Source organism: Lissotriton helveticus, chromosome 11 (assembly GCF_964261635.1).
Source record: "Lissotriton helveticus chromosome 11, aLisHel1.1, whole genome shotgun sequence".
In the NCBI taxonomy this organism is placed as follows: Eukaryota; Metazoa; Chordata; class Amphibia; order Caudata; family Salamandridae; genus Lissotriton; species Lissotriton helveticus.
In genome coordinates this window covers 234,080,872-234,094,933 of record NC_136072.1, presented here as the reverse complement: position 1 = coordinate 234,094,933, position 14,062 = coordinate 234,080,872, and the positions used below count along the sequence as shown (strand labels likewise).

Below are 14,062 nucleotides of genomic sequence, written 5' to 3'. Positions count from 1 at the left end.
CGTAGCTACTGCTGCTAAAGGTTGGATGTAGATTTTAAAAAGGTGTGGGCTCAGAGCCGAGCCCTGAGGAACCCCTTCGTGGAGAGCGTGTACCTGGGAGCAGAAGGGGGGGGACACACTTGGAAAGTACGCTCTGCTACGAAAGAGGTGAACTAGCCCAGGGCAAAGCCGCCAACGCCGATATCCTCCAAGCGTTGCAGCAGGATCTGATGGCACACAGTGTCTAACGCAGCGCTCGGATCCAATAAGATTAAAGCTGAGGTGCGTCCGAAATCTATCGTGCCCCCTAGATGTTCTGTTACAGCCAGAAGAGCGGTCTCAGATCTGTGATGTGGGCAGAAGGCGTTCTGGGAGGGGTCGAGCAGATTGTTGTATTCTATGAAATTCATGAGGGTGGCATTGATGTAAGCTTCGTGATCTTGGATACCAACGGGAGAAGGGAGATGGGGCGGAAGATCTCTGGTTTGGAGGCATCCATCGTGGACTTCTTCAGCAGAGGGACCACCTTGGCATGTTTCCAAGCGATGGGGACTACCCCAGAAAATAAAGATCGATTGAGTTTGCAGAAGGGAGAAAGAAGTTGAGGTTGAAATTTCTGGAATTGTTCTGGTTTAAGAGGGTCTGCAGGGATCCTGATTTAAGTTATTGCAGATTGTACGCATCACTTCTTGAGAGAGCACTTGGAAGACAGAGGGCAGGAGTATCGCAGGACAGCATGGAGGGGCCAGCCCTAATCTCTGTGTGGGGGAAGGTCTTGTATACGTCCTCAACCTTCTCGATAAAGAAGACAGTGAGGATCTCGTATTGCTGATTAGAAGAAAGAGGGGTGGCTTTAGGCTGCCCTGAGGATTTAAGGTCTTTAAGCAGGGAAAAGACACATTTAGCAGGATTACTGCGGCTTCTGATCTCATCCGCATAGTAGGCAGCTCTTTCCTTCTGAATGGCTCTATGATAGTTCTTGATGGCTACACGGTGCAGCAATGATTTGGCATTTGGATGCAACATGATCTACTTGAGCACCATGGTTACACAGGCATTAAGGCACATACATAGTGATTTCAGCTTGTTTATAAAAGAAGTGAAGTCATCACAGTGCACCTTTTCAAGCCAATCTTTATTGAACTTACTGCCCTGGGGTCAACCGATTAGGCTGAATTCTGTTTCCTCTGGGTGAAGCATGAGAGAATTGGAAGAAGTCCAATTTCATATGTTTGAATGGCATTTCTTGCAATAATATGTTCGGGATTGAGAAGTTTTAATAAGATCTGTCACTTGCGTATTACTGGAGGATCAAGCCTGCCTCCTCCATATGGTTTCTAAGTGGCAACATATACAGATTGAACAACATATATGCTTCCACCGAGCTGTTGTGAATCACCACATGCAATGGCGGCAGGACCGGAGTTGCTTTCAATTAGTTAGGAAGCACGAGAACCTGTGGTTCTTGTGACCACTGCCAAGTTCAGCATATACCTTATCACCTTCCTCTCAAAGCCTCAATCCAAGTTGGAATGCAGTTGAGGCAGCTATCTGTGATGCAAGAAGAAGATACTGCAGAAAACCTTGGGTACTGTGGATATTTCTGGTCTTTCTTTGGTTTTATATTAGTCTGTTGTTGCTGTCTTCATGCCTGCATGTTTATTGTTAGCATAAATGCAACTTCTAAGGTTCTTCGCAGGGTGGTTAGTGTTTCCTAATTTGTTTGTTTAGAATACAGCAACCTCTGTACCGCACATGAACTCAAAGGAATGTTTATACTGTCTTGCTGATGATCAACCGCAGGATATGAACTGGAAATACAGGGGACAGTGATTGGGTAGTATCATCCTTACTGTGGGCCGCTAGCCATTTGGTTTTGTATGGGATTCGATGCCTAGTAACCCTCTTACATTCCAGAGATTACCTATCCTTCCTGGACACCCATCATGTTTTCTTGGGTACGCACAAGGTAGTGTGTCTTTCCTAAAGATGGTAAAGGTAGTAGCATGGTCTCCACTGTGCCTGAGGACATGGACTTAGGACTCCTTATAACTTCTTGTCTTCAAGGTTACTTCCATACTTGTTAACCAGTGTTCAAATGCAGATTGTTTTGCTTGGTACAATTGATACCAACCAAACTTTAGTAAATGTCTAGGGTAACTAGTCCTGGATTATCGCATTTCCCTCCCCACATTTTTAAGAATGATTCATCTACTGCAGACCATGACGTGTTAGGGAGGCTTTCTTGCACATAATATGATGCTGGTACACCACAGGGTCAGTTTTTTACAAGAATGGTGACTGCTGTTCACATAATAATGATCCATTTTACCCTAAGCTACAGAGGTGCCCACCTTGTGCTTAGTGATCCCCGGGGCTGACAACAATCTACGCTAGGATGAATAAGGATTCAGGTTGTTTCCCGCCCAGTCATATGAATGGTGAGAATCCTATCAAGTGCTTCCTATGCTGCACTGGTAGGTGGAGGAGGCTGGAGTTCCCTGTGATGTCTGAGCTCCGCTCCTTCTATCCTGATACTTTCCCAGTACTGTCACGAACCAGTTGTGGCTCTGTCATGCCATGGCCTTTCCCTTTAGTGGGTAAATTGAGTGAGAGCCTTTGGAATTAGCCACAAGTTGACTGATACCTCCATGGTGAGTGTCAAGCAGATCGAAGCAGACCCCATCTGACCCCATTCCTTCTTATTCTCTGTGGCTTTCCTTGCATAAGAAAGAGAGGGCAAGTGGGGAAAAAAGGCTCAACAGTCACAAACTCGCCAGGAGCTGTAGCCCAATGTAAGAGATGGGAGTGATCTGAGATGATGTGCAAAGGTACATGAGCAGCTGCAACTGGCAGGGGACTAGGCATTCCCCTCAGGCATAAGGTACCCCTTCTGTTGATCTTTTGTAAGAGAAAAACCCATACAGATCACTTGTAGGGAGACATCGAGGACAAAAATATTAAAACCTAAGTGCATATCAGAAAGTATAGGTTTACTGTTAACGGTACCTACCTTGAACACATATATATTGTCAAGATACATATATGTGGAGCAAGTTATATAAAATCTACTCATGCAATGTTTTGTTCTCAGTATTTTGGCTAAAATATCAAGGTACAATTTTTTTCCCTACTCAATAATCAGGAGCCACACCCTTCTACACAGACTCCACTCATCAGTGCCATAGTCTCACAGGAACTTTTTAATTAGTTTGCATTCTTTCTGTCCAAGCAAATCCAAGTAATATGACTTGGAAATCAGTCTTCTACAACTAGCCCAGTTGTCAGAGGTATTATTATTGGGCTCCCTAGCCCTCTCACAATGCAATATACACATTAGAGTCCGTATGGGAATTCTCTGCAACCATCACCTTCCATTCCATTTCTTTGTGAACAACACCCAAATCCACTTTAGGTTGTCTGGAGAACCAGCCGTTCTGTACAGTAAATCCTATGGATTTCAGGCTATTGAAGCCTGGGTTGGTCATAGTAGTCTCAATCCAAATTGCTTAAAAACTGAATTTCTCATCATCGGCCCTTATTGTAATACCATGATCCATAAATAGGAGTATTATTCAGAGCAGATTCTCAGTGCTGGCATCTCTCCTCTTGATTAACCTGCAATGCTCGCTCTCTCATGACCTTATGAAGCAAACTCAAAATCAAATTTTCCATTCATGCAACTATTCTTATGTGCTCTGATGAACTGTAGTTTTGTGTAGTTTACTTAAGGATTCCAACTTTGTGGTTCTCAAAACATCAGTAAGTTATATATTTTTCTCACACAAACACTGTCATTTTTTACATTGTTTATTAATATCGGTCTATCCATACATATAATGGCCATTTTATACTGTTGTATTTCCGCTAGCTACTAGAAGACCCTTATTTATTTGTCCATAGCCCTCCCTTGTTAATTGTGTCCAGATGAAGACACTGTATGTAATGCCTTGCTATCCATTCTGTGTGATGTATATTCCATTGAGAGGGAGATGCTGCAGGCTTTCGGCGACTCTGAAGCATCTTCCCAGAAGACCACCTTCATCTGGCTCTTTTTAGGTCTTGTCTGCAGACAGTGCATGCACTCTCCTTACAATGGGCATTGTTTACAGTAATGGTCTTGGAGCTCGCCCATTACTTATCATTTGTTGACTTCATTGTCCCTCTTATTTGCTGCCTTCTAATTGGCCAGAAAGTGCCGGGCACCACTTCCTTTTCTTTCTGTGAAGCGTGGCCCAAGCACAAATTGCTTCCTCTCTATTAGTGCCTGTCCGCAGTACATGCTGTGACTAAGGTACTATTTATTTTCTCCCTCCCATTGCAGCCCCTTGCCCACCCACCCGTCCTGCTTGCTGTGGCTTGCCCTACGCCTACCCCTTTCCCTGATTGTCTCATCACCCTAAAAGACGCTATGATGCCAAGGCTACTGGCTGTGTCATAGCGCTTTTTTATAACTTTCCTTTTAGTTATGCTGTTGTACATCATGGCTAAAAGATATTGGCAAAACCAATACCTCTTGCATAGGAGAACTTTTTGGTTCTGTCAATGCTTGTATTATCAGCCAGTTGGAGTAGCAACAGTCATGTTTGCTCAGAATCTAAATCACGTTGGCTCTTGCCACAGAGTGCTTTTGGCTGCCTGCCTCTCCCTGGTGCCCTCATTTGACCCCCGCTGGTAGGGAGGCTGGGTGCAGTCAGCTTAGTTTTCCTTCCAGCTATATTTTGAGAATCTTAACTGAAACTCCTTAAGACTTTGATTATTTATACTTCGGTTTCAATTTCTCATATGGTTCTTAATTGATATGCCCTGTTCCTGACCTCTTACAGAAATGTGTGCTTGCCCAGTCTTCAAATGCCACAGCTGACTTTGCTTTTGTCCATGCTGAAAGGAGGAGGGGGGCAGCTTCCCATGGTGCAACAGATCATGTAATCTGACTCTCCTACATGTTTAAATGCATTTATTATGCTTACAAAATGTCCTTAACTGTGATGGCGGGTGGCAGTGATTAAAAATGAGGTTCTCAGTAGCTGCCAGAGGAGGTTTCGCTCTACAGTATCTATCAGTGCTCAGCAGCTGGATGGACTCCTGTGCTCACATGGGTACAGGAAATATCAGAATTATACTATCCTAGGTTTGTTCACGTAGTTCTTGCTTTGCAGGTGCACTTAAGCTTTGCAGGTATGTGGCACCTGATGGCTGAATAAATGTTCTAGAAATTGGCATTACAAAGTGTTTTCTTTTTCTTCTCCAAATTTAAAATATTTTCCTTGTGAAAAGATACCATCTCTACCCTTTATGAAACCTAGCTATATTGTGTCCCTTTCTCCTACTCACTCATCTCAGGAAGCAATTCTGGTAATGTAGAATGAGTACTGAGATTTTTTTAATATCTCAGAAGCTTATGGCTGTGCTGTATCCTGTGATAACGTCACCTGTATCTTTAAAGCCAGAATATTGTATATCATATGTTCTAGTGTTCTTATCTATTGTGACTTAGTGGAGTTCTATTTCTGGGCACTTGTTTGCTTTTTTTTTTTCTTCTTTTTTTTTTTCGTCAAAGGGCAAATTCATACAGTGAACATAAACCAAAAAAATGTATATAGAAAAAACAAAGATGCAAGTACATAAGTGAAAGAAAGGAAAAGAAACCTCACAGTAACATAACATATACAGATATATTTTAGGGGAAATAAATCTTATTTTATATTTAGCCAGATCCAGCTACCTTAGTCCATCCAAAGCCAATGGTCCCCATAGCGCCTCTAGTTTAACTAATCTGATACCCCTTGCCTTTGCCAGGGCTGCCTCTAAGCCATAAGTATCTCCAATAATCGCCCACCAATCCTCTGCCACAGGTGGTGTAGCAGAGACCCATACCCTGGCAATAGCCAGCCTAGCTGCAGCCATCAAAATCGTAAAGAGACGCGTTACTGCTGGATTATCCTCTTTATATCCCAACATAATTTAAAGATCTGTAAGTGGATGATCCAATCTTACTTTAGAATAAAGTATTTGCTCGATTTTCTTCCAATATCCACTCAATTCTGGGCATCCCATAAACCTATGTTTTAAATTAGCAGCATATAGTCCACATTTTGGACATTTTATCTTATGCCCCATCTTATTTCCCTGGGCCCATTTAGCTATTCTAGCCAGAGTGTAATACAGCATGCAAGTAATACGTGTTTGCTGGAGCTGCAAACTGACAGAATGGACAAAGTCCTTAGCATTGCCCTCTCTCCAGCCAGCAAACAACTGGGCAGTTGTTTGCTGGCTGGAGAGGGGTCACCATCTGCAGTTATGTCTTGAATACATACCTACTCTCATCTTCACTTTACAGAATGCTGTTCATCCCATTTTACAGGCCACTTCCCCACTAATCCATCCCTAAACTGAAGTTAACAATTGTGGAGAATCTACTATACTGATGGATTATCCTCTGTTAGAAAATTTATAGTTAGGGATGGAATTTCCAGTATCTTATATTCAGTGTACAATTGTAAAATTCCATAATCCTGATGCTGTGAAATCAGATGTTGAATTGACTATGTGGATGCAAAGACTATTGGTCGTTCGTGACGATGTTGGAAATAGTCGCACTGGCAGCCCAATTTAGGCATGCCCGTTTTTTTTCTTTCCCTCTATTTTCTTTTTTCGTTCTTTCTCTTGTTCTTTCCTTCTCTCACTTTCTTTCTCTTGAATTTCAATATTGCCTTCTTTCATTTCATATTTCCTTCTCTCCTTTCTTTCCTTTTTCCTTTTCTCCCTTCGTTCTTTCCGTCTCTTTATTTCTTTCCTTCTTTACTTCCCTAATTCGTTCCTTTTTCTTTTCCCTTTTTTCCATTTTCCTCTTATTCCTTTTTCTCTAGACTTCTTTCTTGTCTGCTTTCCTTTTTTTCCTGTTCCTTACATCTTTATTTCTTTCCTTCGTGTCTGATTTCTACTCTCCCTCTCCTTGAAGCCAATGCCAGGTCTTTGTTAGTAGCCTAGATATTTTGATTTTATCAGCATTATGTCCATAGCATAGTTACTTATAGGGGCCAGACTTCATCCATTAGCCTGTGGTTTGTCATTCACATATGTATTCCACCCACTCCAGCTTGCATTAGAGGAAATGTGTCAGCCTAGTTCAGCAATTGGCTGACTTCACAATGAGCTACGGCATGCCGCCCTTTCGCAACGAATACGTACAGACACCCTGTAGTGCCTTTTAATGGTAGGGATTACTATAGTAATATGTGGTGGGGGGGGGGGCAAAACTTTTTCCAGTAGCAAAATATTTTTAGAGTTTAGATTGAGAAGGGTGTGGCATATGCCCAAACAAAGTTTGGCAAAAGTTATTACCAAACAAGAATTGCCAGAAGGCTGGCTGCCAACCCCCAGACCTGGGGGCTTTGCCTATGCTTGTTATACCATCTTTTTTCTCTCCAAGGTTTATATAGCACAAACTCGACCCAAAGGTATCCTATCTTTGCATGAGCACCAGTTGCGTTAGAGACCGATGCATTAATTTTTTTTGTCTTGGTTGTGTTAGGCACCACTTGAAATCACTTCCACAATGCTGGTGGAAGCAATCTCAAGGAACATTTGTTGCTGGTGCTGGCAACCTTAAATGCTGTTAGCTAAGCTCCTCTAATGAGTCTGCGGTGGTTTGTCTGCCACACAGCTCGATCAGAAGCCCAACCACAAATCTTTTTTTTCAGTGTCTGTAGTTCTCTGTTTTTGATGTCTGTCATAGGAATAACAACTGTAGGAACAAAAAAATAGTAACAGAATAGTTTCAGCCAACAAGTTTCAAGGGTGATGATGGAAATGGACCAAGGTCATGACACAGTGACTTCAATTTAGTTTGGTGCCATCTTGGAATATGGTTTTTATTTAATGCAAGTGCAGATGAACCAGGATCCTCTGTGTTTGCTGTATGCCATTGTTGGATTGCCCATCATAGTGACATCAAACAGTTACAGTGGTAATTAGATAGTTTGGGTTAATTCTACAAGTTTTAGGGTCTTCCCACAGATAATAGAACAATGAAATTAGAGTCCCCTAACACCACCCGTGTAGCTTCTATAACATGTAAAAATTGGCCTGTTGGGTATTACTTCTCAAGTGACGCTACTTAATCTGTTCAGTGGATTTTTTTGGGGCATCACCTTCTCTAAAGCCGGGATGTATGCGGTACCCCTAGTACCTTGAGGTGCCTCCACCCCAACAGGTTAACAAGTAGTTCACACTTGTCCATCCTGATGGTGCTGTCAATTATAATGAAAACCATTCCTGAGCCTGTATCCTAAGTGTAGACGGCTCTTGCTCCTGTTCAGCAATACGAACCCAGCCCAACACGCCCTCCAATTTGCTTTCTACAGCTTTCACAGTTTGTGTGCTTGACTTCTCATTCCAATCTGAACACCGCAGGGGGGGCGTGGCCAGGTGCCGACTCAGATGGCTGCCTAGCCTGTAAGCTCTGACTCGCAAGCCTTCTCCCCCACAAAATCTGCCAATTATCCGTAGGCATATTTAACAACAAGGGGTGGTGATGGACAGAGTTTCTGAATTAAGCAGAATACTCTCACCCAGTCAAGAGATCAGGGCTAGATCCAACACCGTTTTTAGCTCACTGCACCATCCCAGTTCAGAACCTGGCTATATGCAAATTAGTCTGTTCCTGTCCCAGTGCATGATGGGAACAGGGCAAACCAAACTACCAAGCCAATTCTTACACTGGGAAGGAAACAAGCTTCCGGGGACCGGTTTCTGGCATTTCAGCCGTCGTCGGCCCGGCTTGCTTGAATCCTGATGGTACAATGAGCAAGGGACTCACATCTGAGTATACCCTTCCACGCTTAGGGTGGACAAAATATTTAACAACAAGGGGTGGTGATGGACAGAGTTTCTGAATTAAGCAGAATACTCTCACCCAGTCAAGAGATCAGGGCTAGATCCAACACCGTTTTTTAGCTCACTGCACCATCCCAGTTCAGAACCTGGCTATATGCAAATTAGTCTGTTCGTGTCCCAGTGCATGATGGGAACAGGGCAAACCAAACTACCAAGCCAATTTTTACACTGGGAAGGAAAAAAGCTTCCGGGGACCGGTTTCTGGCATTTCAGCCGTCGTCGGCCCGGCTTGCTTGAATCCTGATGGTACAATGAGCAAGGGACTCACATCTGAGTATACCCTTCCACGCTTAGGGTGGACAAAATATTTAACAACAAGGGGTGGTGATGGACAGAGTTTCTGAATTAAGCAGAATACTCTCACCCAGTCAAGAGATCAGGGCTAGATCCAACACCGTTTTTTAGCTCACTGCACCATCCCAGTTTAGAACCTGGCTATATGCAAATTAGTCTGTTCGTGTCCCAGTGCATGATGGGAACAGGGCAAACCAAACTACCAAGCCAATTTTTACACTGGGAAGGAAAAAAGCTTCCGGGGACCGGTTTCTGGCATTTCAGCCGTCGTCGGCCCGGCTTGCTTGAATCCTGATGGTACAATGAGCAAGGGACTCACATCTGAGTATACCCTTCCACGCTTAGGGTGGACAAAATATTTAACAACAAGGGGTGGTGATGGACAGAGTTTCTGGATTAAGCAGAATACTCTCACCCAGTCAAGAGATCAGGGCTAGATCCAACACCGTTTTTTAGCTCACTGCACCATCCCAGTTTAGAACCTGGCTATATGCAAATTAGTCTGTTCCTGTCCCAGTGCCACCCCCATCACCACCCCCTCTTTGAAATTATTTTGGCCACCATGAGTGTGGAAGGGTATGCTCAGACATGAGTCCCTTGCTCACTGCACCATCAGGATTCAAGCAAACCGGGCCGAAGACGGCTGTAATGCCAGAAACCGGTCCCCGGAAGCTTGTTTCCTTTCCAGTGAAGAATTGGCTTGGTAGTTTGGTCTGCCCTGTTCCCATGATGCACTGGGCCAGGGACGGACTAATTTGCATATAGCCAGGTTCTGAACTGGGATGGTGCAGTGAGCTAAAAAACGGTGATGGATCAAGCCCTGATCTGTTGACTGGGTAGGAGTGTTCTGATTAACTCAGATACTCTGTCCATCACCACCCCCTTTTTGAAATTATTTTGGCCACCATGAGTGTGGAAGGGTGTGCTCAGACATGAGTCCCTTGCTCACTGCACCATCAGGATTCAAGCAAGCCAGGCCGAAGACGGCTGTAATGCCAGAAACCGGCCCCCGGAAGCTTGTTTCCTTTCCAGTGAAGAATTGGCTTGGTAGTTTGGTCTGCCCTGTTCCCATGATGCACTGGGCCAGGGACGGACTAATTTGCATATAGCCAGGTTCTGAACTGGGATGGTGCAGTGAGCTAAAAAACGGTGATGGATCAAGCCCTGATCTGTTGACTGGGTAGGAGTGTTCTGATTAACTCAGATACTCTGTCCATCACCACCCCCTTTTTAGGTCGAGCTGACCTAGCATTCAATGCGAAAGCATTGAATGCTGTCCGCAAGACAACTAATGTTACCCGTATTTGGGAATGTGGACAGCAATCAGACGCGGGCCTGTTCATTGTCAGATTTCACCGCGGGAGCGCGCTGCTTGCTGTGTGTGCAGTGTCAGTTTCACTTTTCATTAGTTTCGTTTTCCCGAGGCTGGCTTTGAATGAACACGCTTGCTGTGACCATTATCTGTAAATCATGCTTTTAAATAACATGCTCACTGTTAGCATTATTTCCAAAGCAGGCTTTAAATTATTATTTGCCAGCTGCCTCGTAATTAACATGCTCATTATTTATAAATGCGCTTTAATGTACAGCAAGCCACATGCAATATAACTTTTTTTTAATGTGCACATGAGCTCAAGTGCCGCGCTCTGCGGCATACAGCACTCTACAATGTACAGCACTCTACAGCTCAAAGTATTCTACATCACATAGCACTGCACTCTACAGTGCCCCGCGCTCTACAGCGCCCGCACTCTACAGCGCCCGCACTCTACAGCCCCCCACACTCTACAGCGCCCCGCACTCTACGCACTCTACAGCGCCCCGCACTCTACAGCGCCCCGCACTCTACAGCGCACTCTACAGCGCACCGCACTCTACAGCGCACCGCACTCTACAGCGCATCGCGCTCTCAGCGCCCCGCAGTGCCCCGCACTCTACAGCGCCCCGCAGTGCCCTGCACTCTACAGCGCCCCGCAGTGCCCTGCACTCTACAGCGCCACGCACTCTACAGCGCCACGCACTCTACAGCGCCACGCACTCTACAGCGCCCTACAGCGCAATGCACTCTATATCGCCCCGTAGCGCCCTGCACTCTACAGCGCTCTGCACTCTACAGCGCCCCGCACTCTACAGCGCCCCGCACTCTACAGCGCCCCGCACTCTACAGCGCCCCGCACTCTACAGCGCCCCGCACTCTACAGCGCCCCGCACTCTACAGCGCACGGCACTCTACAGCGCACCGCACTCTACAGCGCACCGCGCTCTCAGCGCCACGCACTCTACAGCGCCACACACTCTACAGCGCCCTACAGCGCAATGCACTCTATAGCGCCCCGCAGCGCCCTGCACTCTACAGCGCCCTGCACTCTACAGCGCTCTGCACTCTACAGCGCCCGCACTCTACAGCGCCCGCACTCTACAGCGCCCCGCACTTGACAGCGCCCGCAGCGCCCCACACTCGACAGCGCCCCGCACTCGACAGCGCCCCGCACTCGACAGCGCCCCGCACTCGGCAGCGCACCGCACTCGACAGCGCACCGCACTCGACAGCGCACTCTACACCGCACTCTACAGCGCACCGCAGCGCCCCACACACTACAGCGCACCGCACTCCACAGCGCACCGCAGCGCCCCACACTCTACAGCGCCCCGCACTCTACAGCGCCCCGCAGCGCCCCGCACTCTACAGCGCCCCGCACTCTACAGCGCATCGCAGCGCACCGCAGCGCCCCATACTCTACAGCGCCCGCACTCTACAGCGCCCTGCACTTCTACAGCGCACCGCGCTCTACAGTGCACCACACTCTACAGCGCACCGCAGCGCCCCGCGCTCTACAGCGCTCTACAGCGCACCATGCTCTACAGCGCACCGCAGCGCCCCGCGCTCTACAGCGCTCTACAGCGCACCAAGCTCTACAGCGCACCGTGCTCTCAGCGCCCCGCAGCGCCATGCACTCGACAGCGCCCCGCGCTCGACAGCGCCCCGCACTCTACAGCGCCCCGCACTCTACAGCGCCCCGCAGTGCCCCGCACTCTACAGCGCCCCGCACTCTACAGCGCCCCGCACTCTACAGCGCCCCGCACTCTACAGCGCCCCGCACTCTACAGTGCACCGCAGCACCACGGACTCTACAGCGCACCGCACTCTACAGCGCCCCGCGCTCGACAGCGCCCCGCACTCGACAGCGCCCGCAGTGCCCTGCATTCTACAGCGCCCCGCACTCTACAGCGCCACGCAGTCTGCAGCGCACCGCACTCTGCAGCGCACCGCACTCTGCAGCGCAACGCAATCTGCAGCGCCCCGCACTGTACAGCGCCCCGCCCTCTACAGCGCCCCGCAGCGCCCCGCACTCTACAGCGCCCCGCAGTGCCCTGCACTCTACAGCGCCCCGCAGTGCCCTGCACTCTACAGCGCCACGCACTCTACAGCGCCACGCACTCTACAGCGCCACGCACTCTACAGCGCAATGCACTCTATAGCGCCCCGCAGCGCCCTGCACTCTACAGCGCCCTGCACTCTACAGCGCCCTGCACTCTACAGCGCCCGCACTCTACAGCGCCCCGCACTTGACAGCGCCCGCAGCGCCCCGCACTCGGCAGCGCCCCGCACTCGGCAGCGCCCCGCACTCGGCAGCGCCCCGCACTCGGCAGCGCCCCGCACTCGGCAGCGCCCCGCACTCGGCAGCGCACTCTACACCGCACTCTACAGCGCACCGCAGCGCCCCACACTCTACAGCGCACCGCACTCTACAGCGCACCGCAGCGCCCCACACTCTACAGCGCACCGCACTCTACAGCGCACCGCAGCGCCCCACACTCTACAGCGCCCCGCACTCTGCAGCGCACCGCACTCTACAGCGCAGCGCACCGCAGCGCCCCATACTCTACAGCGCCCGCACTCTACAGCGCCCTGCACTTCTACAGCGCACCGCGCTCTACAGTGCACCACACTCTACAGCGCACCACAGCGCCCCACGCTCTACAGCGCTCTACAGCGCACCGTGCTCTACAGCGCACCGCAGCGCCCCGTGCTCTACAGCGCACCAAGCTCTACAGCGCACCGTGCTCTCAGCGCCCCGCAGCGCCCCGCGCTCGACAGCGCCCCGCGCTCTACAGCGCCCCGCACTCTACAGCGCCCCGCACTCTACAGCGCCCCGCACTCTACAGCGCCCCGCACTCTACAGCGCCCCGCACTCTACAGCGCCCCGCAGCACCACGCACTCTACAGCGCACCGCACTCTACAGCGCCCCGCGCTCGACAGCGCCCCGCACTCGACAGCGCCCCGCAGTGCCCTGCATTCTACAGCGCCCCGCACTCTACAGCGCCACGCACTCTGCAGCGCACCGCACTCTGCAGCGCAACGCACTCTGCAGCGCACCGCAATCTGCAGCGCCCCGCACTGTACAGCGCCCCGCCCTCTACAGCGCCCCGCAGCGCCCCGCACTCTACAGCGCCCCGCACTCTACAGCGCCCCGCACTCTACAGCGCCCCGCACTCTACAGCGCCCCGCACTCTACAGCGCCCCGCACTCTACAGCGCCCTGCACTCTACAGTGCACCGCAGCGCCACGCACTCTACAGCGCCACGCGCTCTACAGCGCCACGCACTCTACAGCGCCACGCGCTCTACAGCGCCACGCGCTCTACAGCGCCCCGCGCTCTGCAGCGCCCCGCGCTCTGCAGCGCCCCGCGCTCTGCAGCGCCCCGCGCTCTACAGCGCACCGCAGCGCCCCGCGCTCTACAGCGCCCCGCAGCGCCCCGCGCCCTACAGCGCCCCGCGCCCTACAGCGCCCCGCACTCAGTGCTTAATTTGTAAAATATGAAGTGTAGGTGCTCAAATGTTTGTCTGGAGGCCACACCCACTTTTCTTGGGCTCCACCCACTTTCCACT

General features: G+C 49.5%; 1 protein-coding gene across 1 annotated transcript in view; it reads left to right on the top strand.

The window, feature by feature from the left end:
* The window catches only part of LOC144791612 (von Willebrand factor A domain-containing protein 5A-like), a 680,207-nt gene that overhangs the window by 125,749 nt on the left and 540,396 nt on the right, over positions 1-14,062 (top strand). The gene's annotated exons all lie outside the window — the stretch shown is intronic.